General features: G+C 35.5%; 1 pseudogene; it reads right to left on the bottom strand.

Moving 5' to 3' along the window:
- Positions 1-1,430: 1,430 nt before the first annotated feature.
- On the bottom strand, positions 1,431-2,150 carry LOC118615090 (annotated as a pseudogene).
- Positions 2,151-21,060: the final 18,910 nt, after the last annotated feature.

Raw genomic sequence — 21,060 nt, 5'->3', positions numbered from 1 at the left:
ATCCAGGATGATCTCTTCTTGATATACTTAATTCTATCTGCAAAGAGACTATTTCCAAATAAGGTCATATTAAGAAGTATTGGAGGTTAAGACTTGGACATATCTTTTTTGGATCCACATTCAACATATTAACATCCTTCAATAACTTATGAGATGGATGATAATATTATCATTCCCATTTTGCACATAAGTAAGTAGAGGCTGAGTCACAGAGCCAGCAGAGTGGAAAGCAGGATATTAGCTCAAACAACATTCTAAGATCAATGAGATGTATGTAACAGCCTCTCCTGACATACTAGTTTTGATTACATAGTCATTTAATCTTTTAAATAGAAGATACATATTTTAATATTGTTCATATATTTAACACAGCTGTATATTTTATTTACAAATCATATTTAATTTTTTAATATAAAGTGATTTTTTGTTAACAAGCAATTTCTAACAAGATCCTAAGCTTTTCAGAAAGAAAGAAAAATTAAGAGAGAAACCAAATGTATTTTTCGCTCATCATCTTTAGCTTTTTTTTAAAAAAAATTTTTTACTCATGGTTCTAATCTCCCATTTATATTTCTCTCCTGCTCATTATTGTCTGATTTCCAGACCCCTGGGGTTTAGCCAAAGATGAGCACTCTTGCAGAAGCCCAGAGAAAGCATGCTGGCTCTGTCTACTATCCCCTTTTCCTGGCACTCTGTGAAATAAACAAGGATGCACCTGTCCCATTACAGAAAAGGGAATAGGGCCATAATCCATGTTTGGGATTTTGGTTTTTAAGATCTGTTTTGTAGACTCTTCCTGTTGTGGCCCGTCCACAGAAAGCACAAGATAACATGTGAATAAATTTGCTGCAAGGTATGACATATGGCAGTCATTTGCCTGAATGACTTAAAAAGCCTTGCCTATCTTTCCATGTTTTTAAAAAAGATTTGGAATATTTTACAATCCCTCAAAACTCCCAAATCCAATTCACATTGAAAACGTTATAGAAATTCAGAATATATAGGAAGGTTGTTAATATATTTTTTTGGTTTTCTAAACCAATTCTTGGTAAAATAAAATAGTTTACATTTCTGTATCACTGAGCACTTGCCTTAAATCATTCTGATTTTATTGCTCAAAAGGAGTTAAGAAATAAACAATATGCAGGTAAAATAAGACTAGCTTCTAAAAAAATCTTAACATATTATTTATATTTTTTCAAATTAAATGTCTGTTCCCATACACATTCTATCTTCACAAAAAGAATTCTTCCTTTCCATATTCTCCAAGAAGTTCTGAATTTAATACTTTGATTTTCTCCTCTTCTTAAATTTGATTAGCAATTGGCTTTTACCCTCCAATTTAATTTTTTATTATTTGACATGCACATTATAATTTTGAGTGCTTATCTTATGTCTTATAACATACCATAAGTTCCAGAACCTAGTACTTACCCTGGAAAATTTAAAGACTGAATGATTTGTTGGGAAAGCACAGCAGCATTCCTATTGTCTTGGGGAACATAATTTTCATCAACGTTTTGGTTGATATTATTGTTATTATGCAAAGTCAAGACAAACCTGGCTTCCATCTTCACATTCTTCTTCCACTTGTTTCCTTTTCAGTGTTTTCATGAATATGCATTTTTTATTAGTAGCCAAGAGTTAGTTTGGGTAGAGGAGGCTATTGCTTAATTTTGTCAACAAGTAAAGAAAAATTTGAGTGATTATACTCTTTTACTAAAGTTTTTGCACTAATATTTTTGGCAGTTTATTTGAAAGTATTAAAAATGCCAGTAGTGTAGGTTGACTCATGAATGAAAGAAGTCTCAACTTTAATTTTAGTTTGGCTTTTTCATGATGAGCTTTTGCAGGAGTAGCAGCATGTTTAGGGACTGTCTTTATACTATTTCTACCAGTCCTGTTCTTAATTGGCTACAACCAAAGATTTTCTATTCATGGGAATCCAGATTCCTGCAAGTCTTTTATATTGTCTCCCACGATAACAGGCATTCTAAGAAAGGAGCTTGGGAGACTTTTTTGGTTGGGTATTTGTGTGTTTGGCTATGTAGGTCCCATATACCTGCAGCTAAAGACTGATTCTGATTTAGTTATCTCTCACATTCAGGAGTTAAAGATACAAAGTCTTCAACTTCAAATTGTATTCTCATCTCCCCTCACCCCCTACTGGGATGTTATTTCTATTGAGTCTTTCCTGCCCCACCTTGTTTTTTTAGAATGCAAAGTGCTGGTACAAGAACACGAACTCCCAATATACAGTATCTGTTATGGAATGACTATTTGTATCCTCCCCAAATTCTTATGTTGAAGCCCTAATCCCAACGTGATGGTACAGCTGACACTTGAGAAACATGGGTTTGAACTGCATGAGTCCACGTATATGTGAATATTTTTCAATAAATACTTTTAATGTATTTTCTTTTTCTTATGATTTTCTTAATAACACTGTTTTCTGGCTTACTTTATTACAAGAATATAGTTTATAATACATGTAACATAGAAAATATGTGTCAATTGACTATGTTATTGGTAAATCTTCTGGTCAATAGTAAACTCTTAGTAGTTAACTGTTGGGGAGTTAAAAGTCATACATGGATTTTTGACTGAACTTCTAACTCTCCTGATGTTCAAGGTTCAACTGTATTTTGAGGCCTTTGGGAGGTAACTAAGTTTAGATGAGGCCAAGAGGGTGGAGTCTTCAATATGGGATTAATGTTCTTATAAGAAGAGACCAGAGAGCTTGCTCTCTCTCTGCCATGTGAAGACAAAGTAAGAAGACAGCCATTAATAAGGCAATAAGAGAGCTCTCACCAGGAACCTGAACCTGACTATACTGGCACCTTGCCCTTAGATTTACCAGCCTCCAAAACTGTGAGAAATAAATGTTTGTTGTTTAAGCCACTCAGTTTATAGTATTTTGTTATGGTATCCTGAACAGACTAAGACAGCCCCTTTCAATAATTTATGTTTTTAATATAATCTATTTCTTATGTACAACATCTAGTTTTTCTACCTGCAATCTCGTCTCCATTAAGATGCCCAATTCCAGCATCAAAGGCATTTGAAAACTTTGTTATCTATGAGTCACATAATAACAATTTTCTGTCCATGAAAAGTTTTCACAATGCTTCTCAAAATTTAATAATGATTTTTTTTTGGTAGAGAAGAAAAATTAACATGGGCTAAAGCAAAGTTATGATGTGCCTTTTTAGATGATGTTTCTCTGACTCATTTAAAATAGACTTCGACATTTCACAGTAAGTCCAAAATCCAACAAGACTGCACAGAAAGGTGTTAGAATTTTTTTTCTCTGAAAATTTTGTTTTCTATTTTTTTTTTAATTTTGTTTCCTTTGAAATAATGTAGAGATTGTTTTTGAAGATATTAACATGTAGCTATTTGACACAGTTTTTTTCAATTCAGTTACTTGTATTTTGTTACAAATTTTCATATGGCTATCTCTCAAATTAGGCAAGTTCCTTGTATTTAAGATTAGAGTGCCTTCTGAAGCTATTTTTATATTGCTTCATCTACTAGCAGAGTTGACATACCCTGTTCAGTTGAAACACATTTCAGGAGCAAAAAAGCAAAGCCAAAGATTTTATATCTGAAGGAAAGAGCACTCTGAATCATCATGGAAACATGCAGCTATCTTAGTACCACCAAAAGCTCTGATTTGATCCACATATTCTGGTCCAACTTTCATAAGAGCCTCTGTAGTCTGGTTTTGAACACATTGAATTTGAGGTGACTACAGTAATATCTAAGTGAAAATGTCTAGAAAACTGTGTCAGGCTGGGTCCTCCCAGGAGCAGGAATCAAAATACGAAAGAATCATTAGGGAAATACCTGTGAAAAATAAAAGGGGAGGGATCAGAAGTCCACAAGGAAACTACAGAGGAGGTGTGACATCTATGAAAAGAGAGAGGGAAGGGAGGAAGTTTGGGTAAGAAGAACTCCAGACTGCAGTAAAGTTTGGAGCAAGTCTTGGCTGAGACAGTGGGAGCCCCAGAGCAGAGACTGTCCCTGAGTCCTGTGTTGAGCTGGTATGGCCAGGTGCCAGCATGCCCTCATGTTTGGTCATCTGGCAGGGAGTAGCTGGTGAGACGAGGCCTTGGTGTGGGTGTGAATGTGGTAGTGGATCTTGAAGATAAAGTATGTCAGGCAAATACACTACTAGCAGTTTCCTACTAAAAGTGGAATCTGAGCAGAACTCTTCCGTGGCCACCACAAAGGCACATGAGGCTTGATTTAAAGATGTGGGAAGTTTGTTTTCTTAATATTTGGCAAAGCATTCCTTTTAAAGGGGGAACATTTTTATTTGGAAGAATACTTTAATAAGCCAATTGATGTAAAAAGAATGTCTGTAGAAGCCTAGGCAATATAAATGATAGCTAAGATGCTCTGAGTGAGAAAAATCCTTTTATGATTTGTTTAACCAAATATTTACTGAAAACTTATGGCATGCCAGATATTGTGAAGATAGAGCAATCAATGAAACAGACAGCAGTTCCTGCCCTTATGAGGTTTACATTTTAGTGGGTAGAGAAAGATAGTAAAAAAATAAATGATCAAGTAATATAGATTGTCAGAAGGTGATAAGCACTATGGAGAAAAAGAAAATGAGAGAGGTGGATCGGAAATTCAGAGGTGAAAGGTAGCTATTATAAAAATGGTGGCAGAGGGAGTAAGCCATGCCAATAAATGGAGGAAGGGAAAAAAGGCTCTCAGGAGGGAGTATTCCAGAACAGCAAGGAGGCTTTTGTGGTGGGAGCTGGTAAAAAAGGCAGGAGTTGGTAGGAGAAAGGTCTGAGAGTTCCTAGAGGTTCCAGGTCATGTAGGACACATTGTGAGGACTTTGGCTTTTCTGCTGAGTGTAATGGGAAGCTATTGAAAGATTCTGAGCAGAGAAGTGGCATGAACTGATATGTTTTCAAAGAAGCCCTCCGGTTATATGTTGAAAATAGACAGCAAGAGGGCAAAGTGGAAGTAGAAAGACCAGTTAGGAGGCTATTGCAATAATCCAGGTGAGAAAATGAGATGAATTTATTGTAATCCTGAGTTGAAAAAGACAGAGATGGAAGGGGAAAAGGAAGTAGAAAGAGAAGGTATAGGAAAAAGCTATACGGAGATATAGCCAAGGAAGGTGTCGCATTGTGAGCTGGGTAAAAGAACATTTTAAAAGCTCCTGCTCAGCAAAAGAAATTGTCAACAAGGTAAAGAGACAAACTTTTGAATGGGAAAATATATTTGCAAGCAACACCTCTGATAAGGGCCTAATATCTAAAATATATAAAGAACTCATATGACTCAATAACAAAAAAACCCCAAACAATTCAATTAAAAAATGAGCAGAGGACCTGAACAGACACTTCTCTCTAGAGGACGTACAAATGGCCAACAAATATATGAAAAGTTGATCGACATCACTAGCCATTAGGGGAAAACAAATTAAAACCACAATGAAGTACCATCTCATACCTGTTAGAATAGCTATAATCAACACAACAAGTAATAACAAATGTTGGAGAGGATGCAAAGAAAAAGGAACCCTGCTGGTGGGACCGCAAATTGGTACAGCTACTATGGAAAACAGTATGGAGGTTCCTCAAAAAACTAAGAATCGATCTACCATATGATCCAGCAATTCTTCTATTGGGTATTTACTTTAAAGACTTGAAAACTCATATCCAAAAAGATATTTGCACACCAATGTTCATGGCAGCATTATTCATAGTGGCCAGGACATGGAAGCAACTGAAATGTCCGACGATAGATGATTGGCTAAAGAAGCTGTGGTACATATATACAATGGAATATTACTCAGCCATAAGAAGAGATGAAATACTGCCATTTGCTACAACTTGGATGGTCCTCGAGATAATCATGCTAAGCGAAATAAGCCAGACTGAAAAAGTGGAAAATCATATAATATCACTTATATGTTGGATATGAACCTAAACACAACAAATTAACAGGACAATCAGAGATTCATGTGCATGGACAACGGACTAGTGGTTACCAAAGTGTAGGAGATGGGGGAGGAGGGAAGAGGTAGACAAGGTAAAGGGGGTCAAATATACGGGAGTTGGGGGAGGGTGAAGTGGGTAAGGGGGATCAAATTTATGGTAGCTGAAGGAAACTGGACTCTGGGTGGTAATCACACAATAGAATATATAGATGTGAAATTATAATGTACACCTGAAAATTATATAGTTGTATTAACTAATGTTACCCCAATAAACTTAAAAACAAGAGAACATTTTAAGAAAGTGAATGTCCATTACTGTCTTTGAAGTTGTTACCATGTTTCTGTTTCTGCTTCAGATTTCCATTCAAGCCTATTTCACCCAGAAATGCATTGTGGGAATGTATGTGTTTATCTATGTATGTATCTATTCTTTTTTTATGGTGTTGCAACTGGCTTGGCTTATAGAACAGAGGACGCTCGTGGTAACAGAAACTTGAAAGCAAACATAATCAGGAGATTGAAGACCATGGGAGTTGGCAGAAGTCTTGGGGAAGGCTTTGGATCTTAAAAGTAGGATTTAAACAAACCTTATCTAGTTGCAAGATGCTTTAATCCCCCAGCTGATTTCTGATTCAGGCAAAGCTAGAGATTAAATTTTTGAGCTACTGCTTATAGAGATGATGAGTAATAGAGGGGATCTTGGAGGGAAAACACCAGAGAAAAAAATGTCTGGTAGTTGATAATCATTTCAGATAGAATAAAAAGAGACAATAGATTTAATAAATGCGATGAGAGACTGAAGTGATAGAGGAGAACCAATGTCACATGTTGTGGCAGAATCTAGTTTCCTACCCAAATCCAAATTTCCACTTCATATTTGCAGAACCATAATTTTTCTTGTACAGCTAAAATAGTGTACTTTCTACCCTCCCTTTGCAGGAATGCTTGACTCAGTTCTGGCCAATGAGATGTAAGTAGAAGAAGTTGGATGGAAGTCGTGGACAGAATGAGGAGCCTTAAAAGTAAGCGGGCAGCTGAGATGAGTCTTCTTTGTTTTGCTGCTTTCCTCTTTTCTGTCTCTGGGAAGTTGGACATACTATAATAGCTGGATTTCAGCAATTGTTTTTGACCATTAAATGCCCTTATGGGTAGACAGTAATTGCTGGGACAATGAAACAAACAATAGAGAGTCCTGAGCTCCCTATCTCCAGACTTTTATATGAAAGAAAAATAAAATTTTCTTTTATTTAAGCTATAGCTAATTTAGGTTTTCTGATTATGACAACATAACTGTCATATAATAATAACAGTCACTATTTATTGAATCCTATTATATTTCAGACATGGTGCTAAGAACTTTATATTATTAATCAGCTCAATCATCGCACTAATCCTATGACATAGATGCTATTTTTTTTTCACCTATTTAATAGATGAGGAAAATAAAACTTAGAAGGGTCATATAAGTTGCCCCAAGTCACCTAGCTACTGTGTAGCTTCGAACTTATTCATTTGATTTTAAAGCTTGGGAATTACCTGCTCTAGCGTGCTGTCAGGTGAGAATGAAACTTAATTGAGATTCTGAGAGTCTTGTTTGAAACTACCGTTTCTCTAAACTTAATACTTTATTATTGACCAACTGTACTTTTTGAGCCTGACTTCTTTCACATGCTGTTTTGACAAATCCCCATCCCACCTAAGACCTCATTTCACTGCAGCTATGCTACACCCCAGCATGATGTGTAAATCCTGCCAGAATCTGTTTCATAAAGTTCTCTATGATAGCAATCCTGAGGCAGAGGGAGAGCTGTGCTCTCAGAGGGTAAGTCTTTGTTCAAAATCGAAAGGAAGTAGCAGCTGGCCTAAAATTATGACTGGCATCTGGTCTCAGACTCATTATGGTTGCCCTGATGCTTTCTCACATTCACTGAAATGTTTTTCCTTTGAGAACAAAGCTTCCAGAAGCCCAAAACACCTGTATTAACTAGTGACCTAAAAGGAGCACTTACCTGCTAACATCCTGGCTTGTTTTCAAGTAGCTTGGCAGAGTCTCCCTGCTGTTACTAGGCTGCTACAAAGAATTAATTATTCAGGCTAGCTAGGCCTATTTCAACAGAAATTCCTTCATTTTATTTATTAAAAAAAATATTTTTATTAAAATAAACCTAACATACAAAATTATATTAGTTTCAGGTGTACCCCAGGCGATCACCAGGATGAGTCCAGCAATCATCTGACATAACGCTGTCACATTATTAACTACATTCTCTGTGCTGTACATTACTTTCCATGTGTTATTTGTTTTATGCTTAGACAATGCTTCATTTTAAAAATCCATCTTTTGAAATTTTCAAAAAAACATTAGGGTCTAATTAGTTTACATGGATGTTTTTGTTTTACAATTAATCTAGGTTACAGAAATAAAAGAATTTCAGATCTTATTTATATGTGTGATTGGGAGTGGAGTATGAGAGAATGATTTGAAATGGCCATTTAAATATTTTATTCAAAATTATATAAATACTTACTGTTTATTGAATGCCTATTAAGTAGCAGGTAACACATGAGGTACTTTACTTCTCTCATTTAATGTGGTCCTCCCACTAGCCCTTATGAGGTAGAGCACAATTTGTAAATATGATGATGTTCATAGATATTGAATGAATTGCCTAAGGTCGCCGAGTGGGAATTTATATACATGTAGATCTATCTGTCTCCAAAGTGCATGCTCTTTCATTTTTGTTACTCTGTGACAAAAAGTACTCAGTGTTATGGGAATTTTTAAAGCAGAGGCCGGCTTTATAAAATTTCAGCAATCTTGAAAACCTTTGTGCCACCTGCAAACAACTCTTGATCACCGATTGTGGTCTGGTGTGAAGTTTCCAGATCCTATATCCTTTTCTTTTCTGCTGCTGCCTTTTGTTGGCTTTTTTATGAATGCTAGAGGAAATAATGTGGTTAATTAATTTTATTCATTATTAACTGACCTGGCAAGAGTTTTGATAAAGAAAGAAACAGAAATTACTGACTAAAATAAAATTTGTTTATTATTTTAAAATGTCATTTGATGGCACATTATCATACTTCATTCCCATGATTTCTTGAATTGACTTTAGTTTTAAAAAAATCTCTAAATTGGTTTCATTTAGCAATACCATTTTGAAAAATAAGAAAATTAAATTATATTTGCATATAACATTTTATAATTACCTTAATGGCCACATAGAGGAATAAAATAAATCCTTAAGCAACTAGCTTCATTTTGCCAACAGCTACAAAGCAGTAGTCACAATAGCTCTCCCAGAGAAATTTACCATTTAAATGAGATCCTATCACAATACCTCTCCCAGGATCTCATTTGAATGGTAGATTCACTTGATGGACGACCTGGCTTTGTATACAGTTGATGCTTAAAATCCTTAGCAGTAGCTGTAAGATTTTATCAGCATTAGTAGTAATCAACATCCTGCAGTATACTGCAAAGTTTCTGCTTAAAGGCAATTTATCATTTGCTAAATTTCACAAGGAGGCAAAGCAAGATTGGCTATTGTGGTAGCTATGAAATATATATTCTTATTGGCTATCTTCTATATAAATTTTGAATCACAGGTAAATATTGTTATTTCATTTCCATTTTGTGTATCTTTCACGCTAATGAAGTCTGAAGAAAGTAATAATCAAATTCTTAAATTTTTCTCTATATGTGAATAAACAAAGTATTTTTAAGTTTTCTTCATGGATTGGATACTGACTACAAGCTATTACTGACTATTAGAAAATTATGCAATAAATTGATTATTCAATCTGTGTAGTTTGGTTCTTTGGAAACATAAAAGAAGTAATATCACAATATTTACAGTGTTTGACAATATTAAATCTTCTTCTTACTAACTTATTGCTGATAGTATTTGTGGGTGAATGTGTAGGAACAAAAGAGTTTATCAACAGTCAGACTCTTGGGCTTGTCTGTTTTCATCCTCTTCAACAGCTTTCCTAGAGTTAGGGGTTAAGCAGGAATCATGTACTTCCATTGCAAAAAGAGAATTTTTGGAGGGGTTTAATTTTGCCTGGATTTTTGTTGTTTTAGGAAGGATTACTTGCCTGGCCTTCTTAGTCATGCAAGTTTAGAGGACATTCGCAGCCCCTGTTTTGGGATTAGGTTGCAACAATTTTCTGTGGGGAGGACTCATCAGGATGCTTTTCCCTATAATCTCAGATTTGAGAAGAGTGGTCCTAGGGGAGAGGATGGATCCCTTTGCATTAAGAGCTTTCCTCATCCCTTCTCCTAGCATTTGAAACTGGGGACTATCAGGGTAGCCTCAGTCAAGGTTCAGTGGTAAGGACAGGAAAAAGAGCTGAAGAAATAAAATGATCTTGAGGAGAGCTAGAGCCCTGGCAGGCAGGCCTAACACAAAGGACTAAAGGTCTGTGAAAGAGGACTGATTTTCATGCAATATGTGTGTGGCCAATACCAGTTACTCTAGTTGCTGATTTGCAAACTTTGGCTTGCGTCAGAATCTCTGGAGGATTGGTAAACACAGATGTTTTGGGCCAATATCCAGAGTTTCTGATTGAATAGGTCTAGAGTGATGTCTGAGAGTTTTCGTTTTTAACCAGTTCTTAGTTGATGCTGCAGAGGGAATTTGAAAATCATTGCTTTCAGCACACAGATAAGCTTTATGTGGGAGCTCCTGTGAACACAGAGTGCTGTGGCTGTGATGTTAACATGTAAGGAATCATGAGGCTTTTGCAGGAATCCAGCCCAAAAAGGGCACTGCTGGAACAGTGGGCAGCTTCTTTAGGAAGCTGGGCTTGATATGTCTTTTGTACCTGCGCTATGAAGCAGTGGGAAGCAATGGTGGCGGCACAATGACATGTACCTTTAAATCTCCCCCTACCTAGAATCTGGAAGCAGGACAGACTAGCCACACTATTCTCACTCAGTCCTGGAATTTTTGAATATTCTCATTGCATGGATTATAATGAACATTTTAGATAATGAATCCGCTTTTATTGCTATTCTCTTAGGCAGTTTATAAAGGTGAATTTATAGAATGTATCTGTATATTTTTATTAAAACTTTTACTTTATAATTTGCACACAAAAGGCAATATTTAGGTAGGGCGATTATAAAATATATTGAGGGTGCTTTGAGAAGTCGAAGGTTTTGCCCCTAATCTTTGCTCCATTCTGAAATGTGGCTTTATTTTCATCGCAGGTCTGGGAGACGGCAAGAAGTTTAATGTTTCAAGTTTCAAAAAAGTAATATTAAAAGTATAAACTTTCAGTTATAAAATAAGTTATGGGGATGTAATGTATATAGGGAATAGAGTCAATAGTATGGTGATAACGCTGTAAGGTGACAGATGGTTACTAGACTTTTTGTGGTGATCACTGCACAAGGTGTATGTGCTGAATCACTATGCCGTACACCTGAAACTAATATAATATTTTACTTCAACTATAATTTTAAAAAGTAACATTAAATAAATAGGCAATAGAGAAATGAGGTAACGCAGAATGCCCCAGACACTGATTTGCTCTTTGTTTTTATTTTCTTTTCCATTAAAGAAACAAAAAAACCTCATGGTTGTAGAGGGGTGTATACATGTTGGAGTTAGGGAGGTTAGTGGTGGGAATAGATCAGACCAGCCAGCCACTCATTTATACTTACATGCCACCAGCTTAGTTAATCATTCTTTATATATGTCAGAGCCGGTACTGTATTTTTAGAGCAAATCGATTTATGCAGATTGAAATTCTATCCTTGGTTTATACATTCATCTAAATAAAAACGTAATTTATTTAGTTTACTACAAATTACTACGTTATATTTATAGACTTTTAACTTTTGTCTTTTTCTTCCTGTGTACTTGCTGAATCACTTTATTCCTCCCATTATTTTCCCCCATATTTTGACTTTTCTTTATAGTCAGATGTTCACTCGGTTAACAGGTATTTTTCTTGTATATTTTTGGTCACTTTTTTATCTACTCCTTAGCTAGCTAAAGCACAGATGAAGACTTTATATTCTAGGAAACGGATTGTTTCTCTTTTAACTTTTATAGTTTAATGTTTATCTTATTATTAGTCTCTGCAAACTTCATCTCACGATGGGATAACACTAAAGGGTTTTTGGCATAGTTTTCTTTATTCCTAGGATATAATATGCTCAGCAGAGTAGACAGTATGAAAAGGTGTTGGTTCAGCATTTGATAGATAGACTTTGTTTTAGTAACTACCAGCAAAAGTTCTACACAACTAAATATTTTTTAAAAATTGTCAGAATGGAAATCTTTGAAAATGTTGGTCTTATCAAAGTCCTATGAGATTACAGAAATTTTTACAAGGAATGACATATTACAGTCTCAACAAAGATTTTATCCAAACATGTTTCTAAGCACCTTTACAAACTTTAGATGTACCCATATTCGTATACTTCAACGGGACCAGAATCAGACAAGGAGCTTTTCCAAAGACCTCATTTGGGCTAGACAACCACAAAGGAGGAACACTTTTGTGGATCTGCCAAAGGTTAATTTTTCTAATTAATGCATTTTATGCAAGGCCAGAGAGTTTAGAGAGAGGAGAAACAATTGCTGTGAGTTCCTGGGTTAGGCAGAAAAAGTGTGCACGCTGGCTGTGGTCTTTGGAAATTTAGAATAAATTAAAGAACTAGTAATATAATTCATTTATAATTGTTATGAGAGAACATCAGGATACTGCTACTTATATTTTTTATTAATTTCTCTATAACGCATAAGTTTACACTTATGTCACTATAACTCACCCCTTCTATATCTATCCCCTTTCCTCATACTTGTAGGATTGCTTGTCTCTGCCTGGTAGGAAGGGCTTCAGGCTGAACCTCCAGATGGAAAGCTCCACAGGGTTTAGTTTTATAGGTAAACTGCTTTGCTTAGTCATGCACCTGGAAAATTTCAGATGAAGAGTAACTTAAAAATGAATTAAATGGAAGGCAGGTACATTATCATTTCTCATTAGTTTGCAACCAAACACAAGATGGAAACCATTACATTGCTGAACAGAAAGTAATTTGAATTGAAGCCCCAAAAAGGCCTTTCTATAGGAGAAGGCGAAGGAGAGGGTAAATGCTGCTCCTGTTTATGATAGCTTATATTACAGTCTCATGCTTCTTATGGGAGAATACAGTTCATTCAAAGAACATAAGAAACATAGAGGAGGAGGTAAGTAACTACGGCTAGAGGAGGAATAAGGAGTTTTGCTGAGGACGTGACACTGGAGCTGGATCTTGAATAACTTCTTCAGGAAAGAAAATGTTTCAGGCAGAGGGTGCAGCTTGCACAAAAACGGAAATCAGCACAGCAGTGTGGCGATGTGTGTGTTTGTGATGTGTATATGTGTATAGAGCTGGAAAAGTATGCAGGGAATGGAATAAAGGTCTTTTGTTGTGCAAAAGAGCAGAGCAGCTTGGACATTAATCTAAGCCTGTGGTTTCAGACAGTATTCCAAGAGCATTTTTAGACACCTGGTGGTGAGAGTGAATGGGGCTTTGGGACTCTTATCCACATGTCAGTCAGGGTCAATTTACATATTTTATAGATTTGAGTTTTTCCTAGTCTATATTAAGTTTTTTGCATCTCTCATATTCATCCTCGGTGGTTATGTCTTTCTTGACATTTCTGGAATAATCTTTTCATTTTTGGAATGTAGCTTCTAAAACTATATATCATTGTCTTAGCTAGTCTCTGAATTGCTTGGACTGCAATGTTTCTTTATTTTGCTACTTTACTCTCTTCTCTCCTCATGAAGTAATTTGTGATTGAAAAATCAGAATTATGTTTTGTGGAGGCTCTAGCTCTTTTGACCTATTTTTTCTTTTAGGATTGCATTCTCCAAGCTTTCAAATTCTTATCTTACTACAGTCTAGACTTATATCAAGCCATTAAGCTCAACTTATTCCTTGTTGGTTATTGTAAACCTCAATCCTAAGATTCCCATCACTTTTGCTTTACTAGCCAATTTTTTTTGGTCTTAAGTCCCTAAGTGTTTCCTTGACCTTCTTGGTGCCCAAATTATGAAGATCTGTCATATGATTTGCTTGAACTAAATACTAAATAAGAGACAAGAACTGAGGTCCTCATCATGACTGTGTCTTTCTTGTGACCTGTCTCAATAGCACATTTTAGAATTTGCTCAGGAATATTGCAGTATTATCATAATACTTTCCATTCTTTCCTCCCACAAGTTTCTACCAAAATGTTTATCTTCATTAATTTACTTCTACTGCACTACCCTCCTACCTATCTAGTGAGTCTTTATTTTTTTATTTTTATTTTTTTTTGGTAAATAGGTAACTCTTTTTTTTGTTACATCTGAATTATAGGCTTATTCTAGCAACTATCAATAATACCTACATGATCATGGTAATTGTCTTATATTATACATTTAAGCTTGATGTTCATTTCAATTCAGTCTTGTTGGTTTTTGGGGCTCTGTACATAGCTGCACGACTGTGTTAACATCAGTAATTGTACGTGGCATTTCTGACCTTTAAAATTGTTTTCTCGTGGCAGTTGTTGAACATCTTCTCTCCAGCTAGATTTTCTGGCAGGCTGATGAGAGAGACATGTTGGACAGAATAGAACTTTCAGCATTTCTCAATAACACTCAGAAATGATTTACTATTCTGTGTGCAACAGTAACCATTCATGATGTATAAGCCCAGTTGAGAGACCTCTTTTAAGAAGAGTGGCAGAAAATATGAGGAAGAAAAAGTGAGAAAGTGTGCTAACCTTACACCCAGTTGGAAATTTGACAAGCTTTCCACACATTATAATGACTAAATTTTCCCCTCATAGATCACAGTTTTGGGACATCATCAGACTGAGACTTGAAATGCACAAAGACCATGATGAATGTATTTGGAGAGAACTGAAAAATAAAAAGAATGAAATGTGGTATTATTTGAATATTTCTGGATAATAATACATAATTTGCTTTTGTTATAGATCAGTTCTATTAGATCGATTCTGTAGCTACAGATGACATTAATTATTATTTAATTTATAGAGAGCATGCAAACCCAATTCATTTAAGCAAGTGAAATGTGGATTATCCATGATAACTCATTATTTCAATATTCTAATTTAGGCTTTTGAAAATCATGACAAGTTTACCTTTGGAAATAGGTGTTATCTCAACAGATTTTTCTTCTTTGTGAATCTACTTGTTGTGATGATTCAAATGTTAATGCTCACATGGACAGAATGTTTACTTTCATTATTTCATTGTTATTGATTTTGTTTTGCATAGCGATTTTGATCTTTTTACTTATTAGTTTTAGAATATTGGTTCATTTGCAGTACTACTTAGGAAACTGAATGAAGAAGAGGTCTTGTAAACCTATAAAGGTTTCTGTCAAAATATTTAGTGGTTAAGTGGTTTCCCTGACCACTACCATCCATGCTGTAATTGCGCTTTTCTTATTCCAATATTTTTTCCTTGTCAACTATGGTTGAGTTGAGATATTGACTTCCTTATTTGGGAGGAATAGAGAATGTTATAGTACTGGAGATGAAATTGAAACAAAGTTACTTTAGCTGTAGAATTTATAGTGTGAACAATAGTTACCCGTTATCTGTGGTTATCCTTCCAGGGTTTCAGATACCCATAGTCAATCGCAGTCTGAAAGTGTTAAATGAAAAGGCCCAGAAATAAACAATTCTTAAGTTTTAAATTGTGTGTCATTTTGAGTAGTGTGATGAAATCTCACGCTGTTCTACTCCGTTCTGTTCAGGACATGAATCATCCCTCTCTCTAGTGTATTCACACTGTATATGGGAGCATCTAGGTTGTCAGATGACTATTGTGGTATTACAATGCTTATGTTCAAGTGATCTTAATTTAACTTAATAATGGCCCCAGTGGATAAGAATAGTGATGTTGGCAAGATGGTTATGCCAAAGAGAAGCTGTAAAGTGCTTCCTTTAAGAGAAAAGATGAAAGTTTTTGACTTAATAAGGAAAGAAAAAAATTGTATGCTGAAGTTGCTAAGATCTATGGTAAGAATGAATCTTCTATCTGTGAAATTGTGAAGAAGAAAAAAGAAATTCATGCTAGTTTTGCTGTCACATCTCAAACTGCAAAAGTTATAACCACAGTGCATGATAAGTACTTAGTTAAAATGGGAAAGATAGGTCGAAGGCATGAACAGAAAATGTGTTCTGATTGATAGCAACATGTTGTGCTAGAAAGCACTGAAATTGTATAAAATCTTCAGCAAAGGATCCCCTGAAACGAGTGACACCAAACCATTTAGTGCAAGTAAGGGATGGTTACACAGACTCAGGAATAGGTTTAGATGAAAAATAGAAATATTACTGAAGAGGCTGCATCTGCCAGTGAAGAAGCTCTTGCCATATTTCTGGCAGAGTTGAAGAAGTTGATTATGGAGAAAGAATATCATCTAAAGCAACCCTTCAATTGTGTTGAAACCAGGCTCTTCTGGTAGAAGATACCCAATAGAATCTACATTTATAAAAGTGGAAAGGAAGCATCAGGACATAAAATATGGAAGGACAGCTTAACTCTGGTATATATGCTCTGCTACAGGGTATATGATAAAGCCAGGTGTAGTGTACAGAGTGAAAAACCCATTTGCTCTCAAAAACAAAAACAAAAATTATCTGCTCACGGTCTGGCAACATAATCAGAAAGCATGGGTAACAGCCTTCTTGTTTATGAAATGGTTCCTCCAATGCATCACAAGAGGAAAGGAGAGTACAGAGTACAGTACAATAAGATATTTTGAGGGGGGAAGGAGAGAGAGAGAGAGAGAGAGAGAGAGAGAGAGAGAGAGAGAGAGAGAGAGAGAGAGAGAGAGAAAGCACATTCGCATAACTTTTTGTAAACAATATATTGTTCTATTTTATTAGTAGTATTGTTATTAATCTCTTACCGTGCTTAAATTATAATTTAAATTTTTTCATAGGTATGCATCCATAGGAAAAACATAGTATGTATAGAAAAAAACACAATACATATGGAGTTTGGTAATATAAGCCGTTACATACATCCGTGGGGTTGGGGGAGTGTGTCTTAGAACATATGTCTTGTGAATAAGGGAGGATTACTGTATTTCCACAGGATTGTAGGCAGGTCAAGAGGTGATCTGTTATAAAAACTTCATAGAATTGGTAGTTCTACCCACAGATAGTGCTAATCATTTTTTTCTGAGTCATTGTTATATAAAACCCAGAGTTTGTATATCTAAAGCTTGGGGGAAAAAAGGGGGGAAAAAGGCATGAAGAAGGCTAAAAGACTATTGTGTATATCAAAAATCAAAGGTAAATTTAGATTAGAACAAACAGATACTATAAAGCTCTTTTAAAAAATAGTTGTAAAATAAATGGCATTTTCTCAGATTTTTTGCTTTTGAATATTTCAGTTAAATAAACTACATTGAAACTTCTGGTGAAGATTCAGTTTGCATGGCCAAGATCATGAGCACTCTTCAGGCTAGCATGGGAAAGGGCCTCCATCTACTTCTCAGGTTTTGTTTATTTCTTAAAGAATCGTATTCCAGTGACCTTTTGAACACTAGAATTTCTCTAGTTCACCTGTGCTATGGTTTCTAATATTTTAACAGCACCTGCTTCACCCACTAAGGAGAATGGATGAAAATCTTTGATAGGAGGTGAGCCCTGTAGTGTTTTTACCTATCAAAGCATGGCAAAGTATTCTGACGGGACTAAAGAGAAATACACAAAAACAAACAAACAAAAACAACTACCAAAAAAAACAAAAAACAAACCCAGAAAATCCCACACAATTGATGCTGAGCTTTTCCTGCAGATGGCACTGGTGTTACTTAGATAAAGAACATCTTTGTGCTTAGCAGCTTTTAGTTCATTGTGCACACTGGAAAGGCTCATACGTACTAGGAAACTAAGTAGATGTCTTGCAGTAAGTAGTTACTTATCTGTGCATGATTGAATCCCAGCATGGTTCAACCAGTCTTTTTGGAGGTCTGCTTTTCAATTAATGCATTCACATGGACAATAAAATCTGATGGAATACTCTTTTTGACTAGGGAAGAGGCCTACTACCAAAATCATATCACAAAGCTCCAGGCCTATTCTCTCACTTCTATCTGCATGAAAAATCCAGCCTAGTCTGAAATTACGTAAATGTCACAGGAGTTTAGAGAAAGGTGTTGTGATTTTTTTTTAAAGTAAAAAATCCTAGGAGATTTATTCTTATAATCTTAGAAGCAAATTCAACACTTACTTGAATAGTTATTTGAGATAATGCATTATACTAGATTGTTCTGGAGGGTTCGAAGATTACAAACTAAAAATAAACATAATCTCCATCCTCTCAGATCTCTCGGGCTAATTGCAAAAATAGATATGTGCATAAATATGTGAGATACAAGTGTCTTAATCCATTCAGGCTGTTATAACAAAGTACCACTGACTGGGTAGCTTATAGACAACAGAAATTTATTTCTCACAATTCTGAAGGGTGGAAATCTGAAATCAGAGTGCCAGCATGGTAAGGTGAGAGCTCTTTTCTGGGTCACAGACTTCTGATGGTATCTTCACATGGTGGAAGGGGCCAGGGATCTCTCTGAAGCCTCATACAAGTTAGTTTTATAGTGATAGATAGATTACCAGTAAGAAGTTATTGGAGTAAGGGAGGAGAGATGGGTGGATTTGAGATGGACTGTGAAAAGAGGGCCTGCCTTCAGCTGAATATGAAGTGGGGAAGAGACAATAGTATTCTCAATAAGGGAAATGTATGAGCAAAGCAGCATATAAAGAGTGTTTTTTTTTTTTAATTTAATGATTTATTCAGGGACTAATATATTTCATGCTGTTGGATGCTCTAAAACATGACCCTATACCATTTGTGTCTTAGTCAGTTTGGGCTTCTATAACAAATATGGCATAGCACGAGTGGCTTAAACAACAAGCATTTATTTCTCAGAGTTTTGGAGATTGGCAAGTCCATGATCAATGTGGTGAGAACTTGCTTCCTGGTTTGCAGAAGACTGTCTTCTCATTGTACACGTTACATAGTGGAGACAGAGCAGTGAAAGAGGAAGGAAGCTCTCCCATGTTTCTTCATATAAGGGCACTAATTCCATTCATGAGAGTGTACCCTCGTAAACTAATTACCTCCTGAAGGTCCTACCTCCTACCATTACATTGGGGAATTAAGCTTCAGTATACAGTGGTCCTCCATTTGTCCACAAGGGATATTTCCCAAGATCCCCAGTGGATGCCCGAAACCACAAATAGTACTGAACTCTATACATACTATGTTTTTTCCTATATGTACATACCAATGATAAAGTTTAATTTATAAATTAGGCACAGTAAGAGAGTAACAGCAATAGCTAATAATAAAATAGAACAATTATAACAATAAAATAAGAGTTACTTGAATAGAAGCACTACAATACCACAATAGTTGATCTAATAACCCAAGACAGTTACTGAGTGACTCAGGGGCAAGTAGCATATACAGCATGAATACTCTGGGCAAAGGGATGATTTATGTCCTGGGCAGGATGGAGAGGAGAGTTCAAAATTTCATCACACTACTCAGAATGGTGCATAATTTAAAACTTATGAGTTGTTTATTTCTGAAAATTTCCATTTAATATTTTTGGACCATGGTTGATTGTGGGGAACTAAAACCATAAGAAAGTGAAACCACAGTTGAGGGTAACGACTATATGACTTTTGAGGGAACACAAATATTTAGTCCATAGAGACTTCCTAATTCTGTGTTCTTGGGTTATCTAACCTCTCTGTGCCTTTGTTTCCTCATTATTAAATGGGGGTGATAAGAATACTTACCTCAACGTGTTTCTGAGGGTATTAAAATGAGCTAACATAGATATAGTATCTGGCTATAGAAATAAATATTATTGTAATTAAAAAAATAAGTGTTCGATGTTATTATTCATGTTTGTATTTTATGTCAACCATTCTATAAGGAGAAACCTAATTCTATCAGGAGATGAAGAATTAAGTATTCTCACAATTTTATACATAAAATTTAGGCTTAGGAAAATTAATTAACTTGCCAAAGATTATACAGGCTATGTTTTAAAAATTGAAGTATAATTGACAGTTAAAATTGTATATTTTTAAGGTATACAATTTGATGATTTGATGTACATATATATTGTGAAATAATCACTGCAATCAAGCTAATTAGCACATCCATTGATAAAGGCTACATTTAAATCCAGGCCAAACTTATACCACTTATCCTTTTTTTCTGCTTTTCCATTTACTTGTTAATAATTAAGTTGATTGTAATCAGTCTGTGTGGTGCGTGGGTGGCAAGGAACTACAGTAGGATTTAAGGATGATGGGGGCCCGGAATGGAAGACTTCTAAAGCTTGGCTAAGGGTTAAACTTTATTATACAATGGAAAATAATTTAGTAGCTATTATGGATATTGCTTGTCTCCCCTGGCAAAGAATGATAGGTAGTTGGAATCTGTAAAGTCAATTAACAGGTGTAGTTGAAGGCTAATTCAAGAAAATGTTATTCAAATATAAATGGTCTGCCAACCATTTATTTATGGGTTGGTGTCCTGATATAGGGGAATGTTCTTAAGGTATCAGGCTGGGCAATTTAGGGAGATAGGTGAAATATCTAGACATAGCAGAATATTTGACTTTTAGGTAGAGGTTGAGGAAAAAGGTTAATTTGAGTTGTTAGGGGAGAACCAAGAAATAGTCTGAGTGCTATGGATTTAAGTAATGTGAAAGTTTCAGGAAAAAACAAATTGTGGACTGCTATAGAGTGATTGGGCAAGGCAAAGGCTTATAAGAAATGATTGGACTTCCTGGCTGAGGTGGACATCTGTGACAATTGAGAGAACATATTTAATCCAATGTTGCGATGTCAAATTGATGGGTAAAGGGAGATTGAGAAAAATGAGTGGAGACAAGTTTAGATTAGTCTGACAAGAACAAAAGGTTTGGAGATGACAGAAAGATAGTTGTAATTTAAAGGAGGAAGTATTATCACGGAGGGGTTTCATTTAGTATTAGTATAGAGAAGAGAGCATAATAATAA

Source organism: Rousettus aegyptiacus, unplaced genomic scaffold (genome assembly GCF_014176215.1).
Source record: "Rousettus aegyptiacus isolate mRouAeg1 unplaced genomic scaffold, mRouAeg1.p scaffold_m13_p_3, whole genome shotgun sequence".
NCBI classification, from domain to species: domain Eukaryota; kingdom Metazoa; phylum Chordata; class Mammalia; order Chiroptera; family Pteropodidae; genus Rousettus; species Rousettus aegyptiacus.
This window is presented reverse-complemented; position numbering and strand designations above follow the sequence as displayed.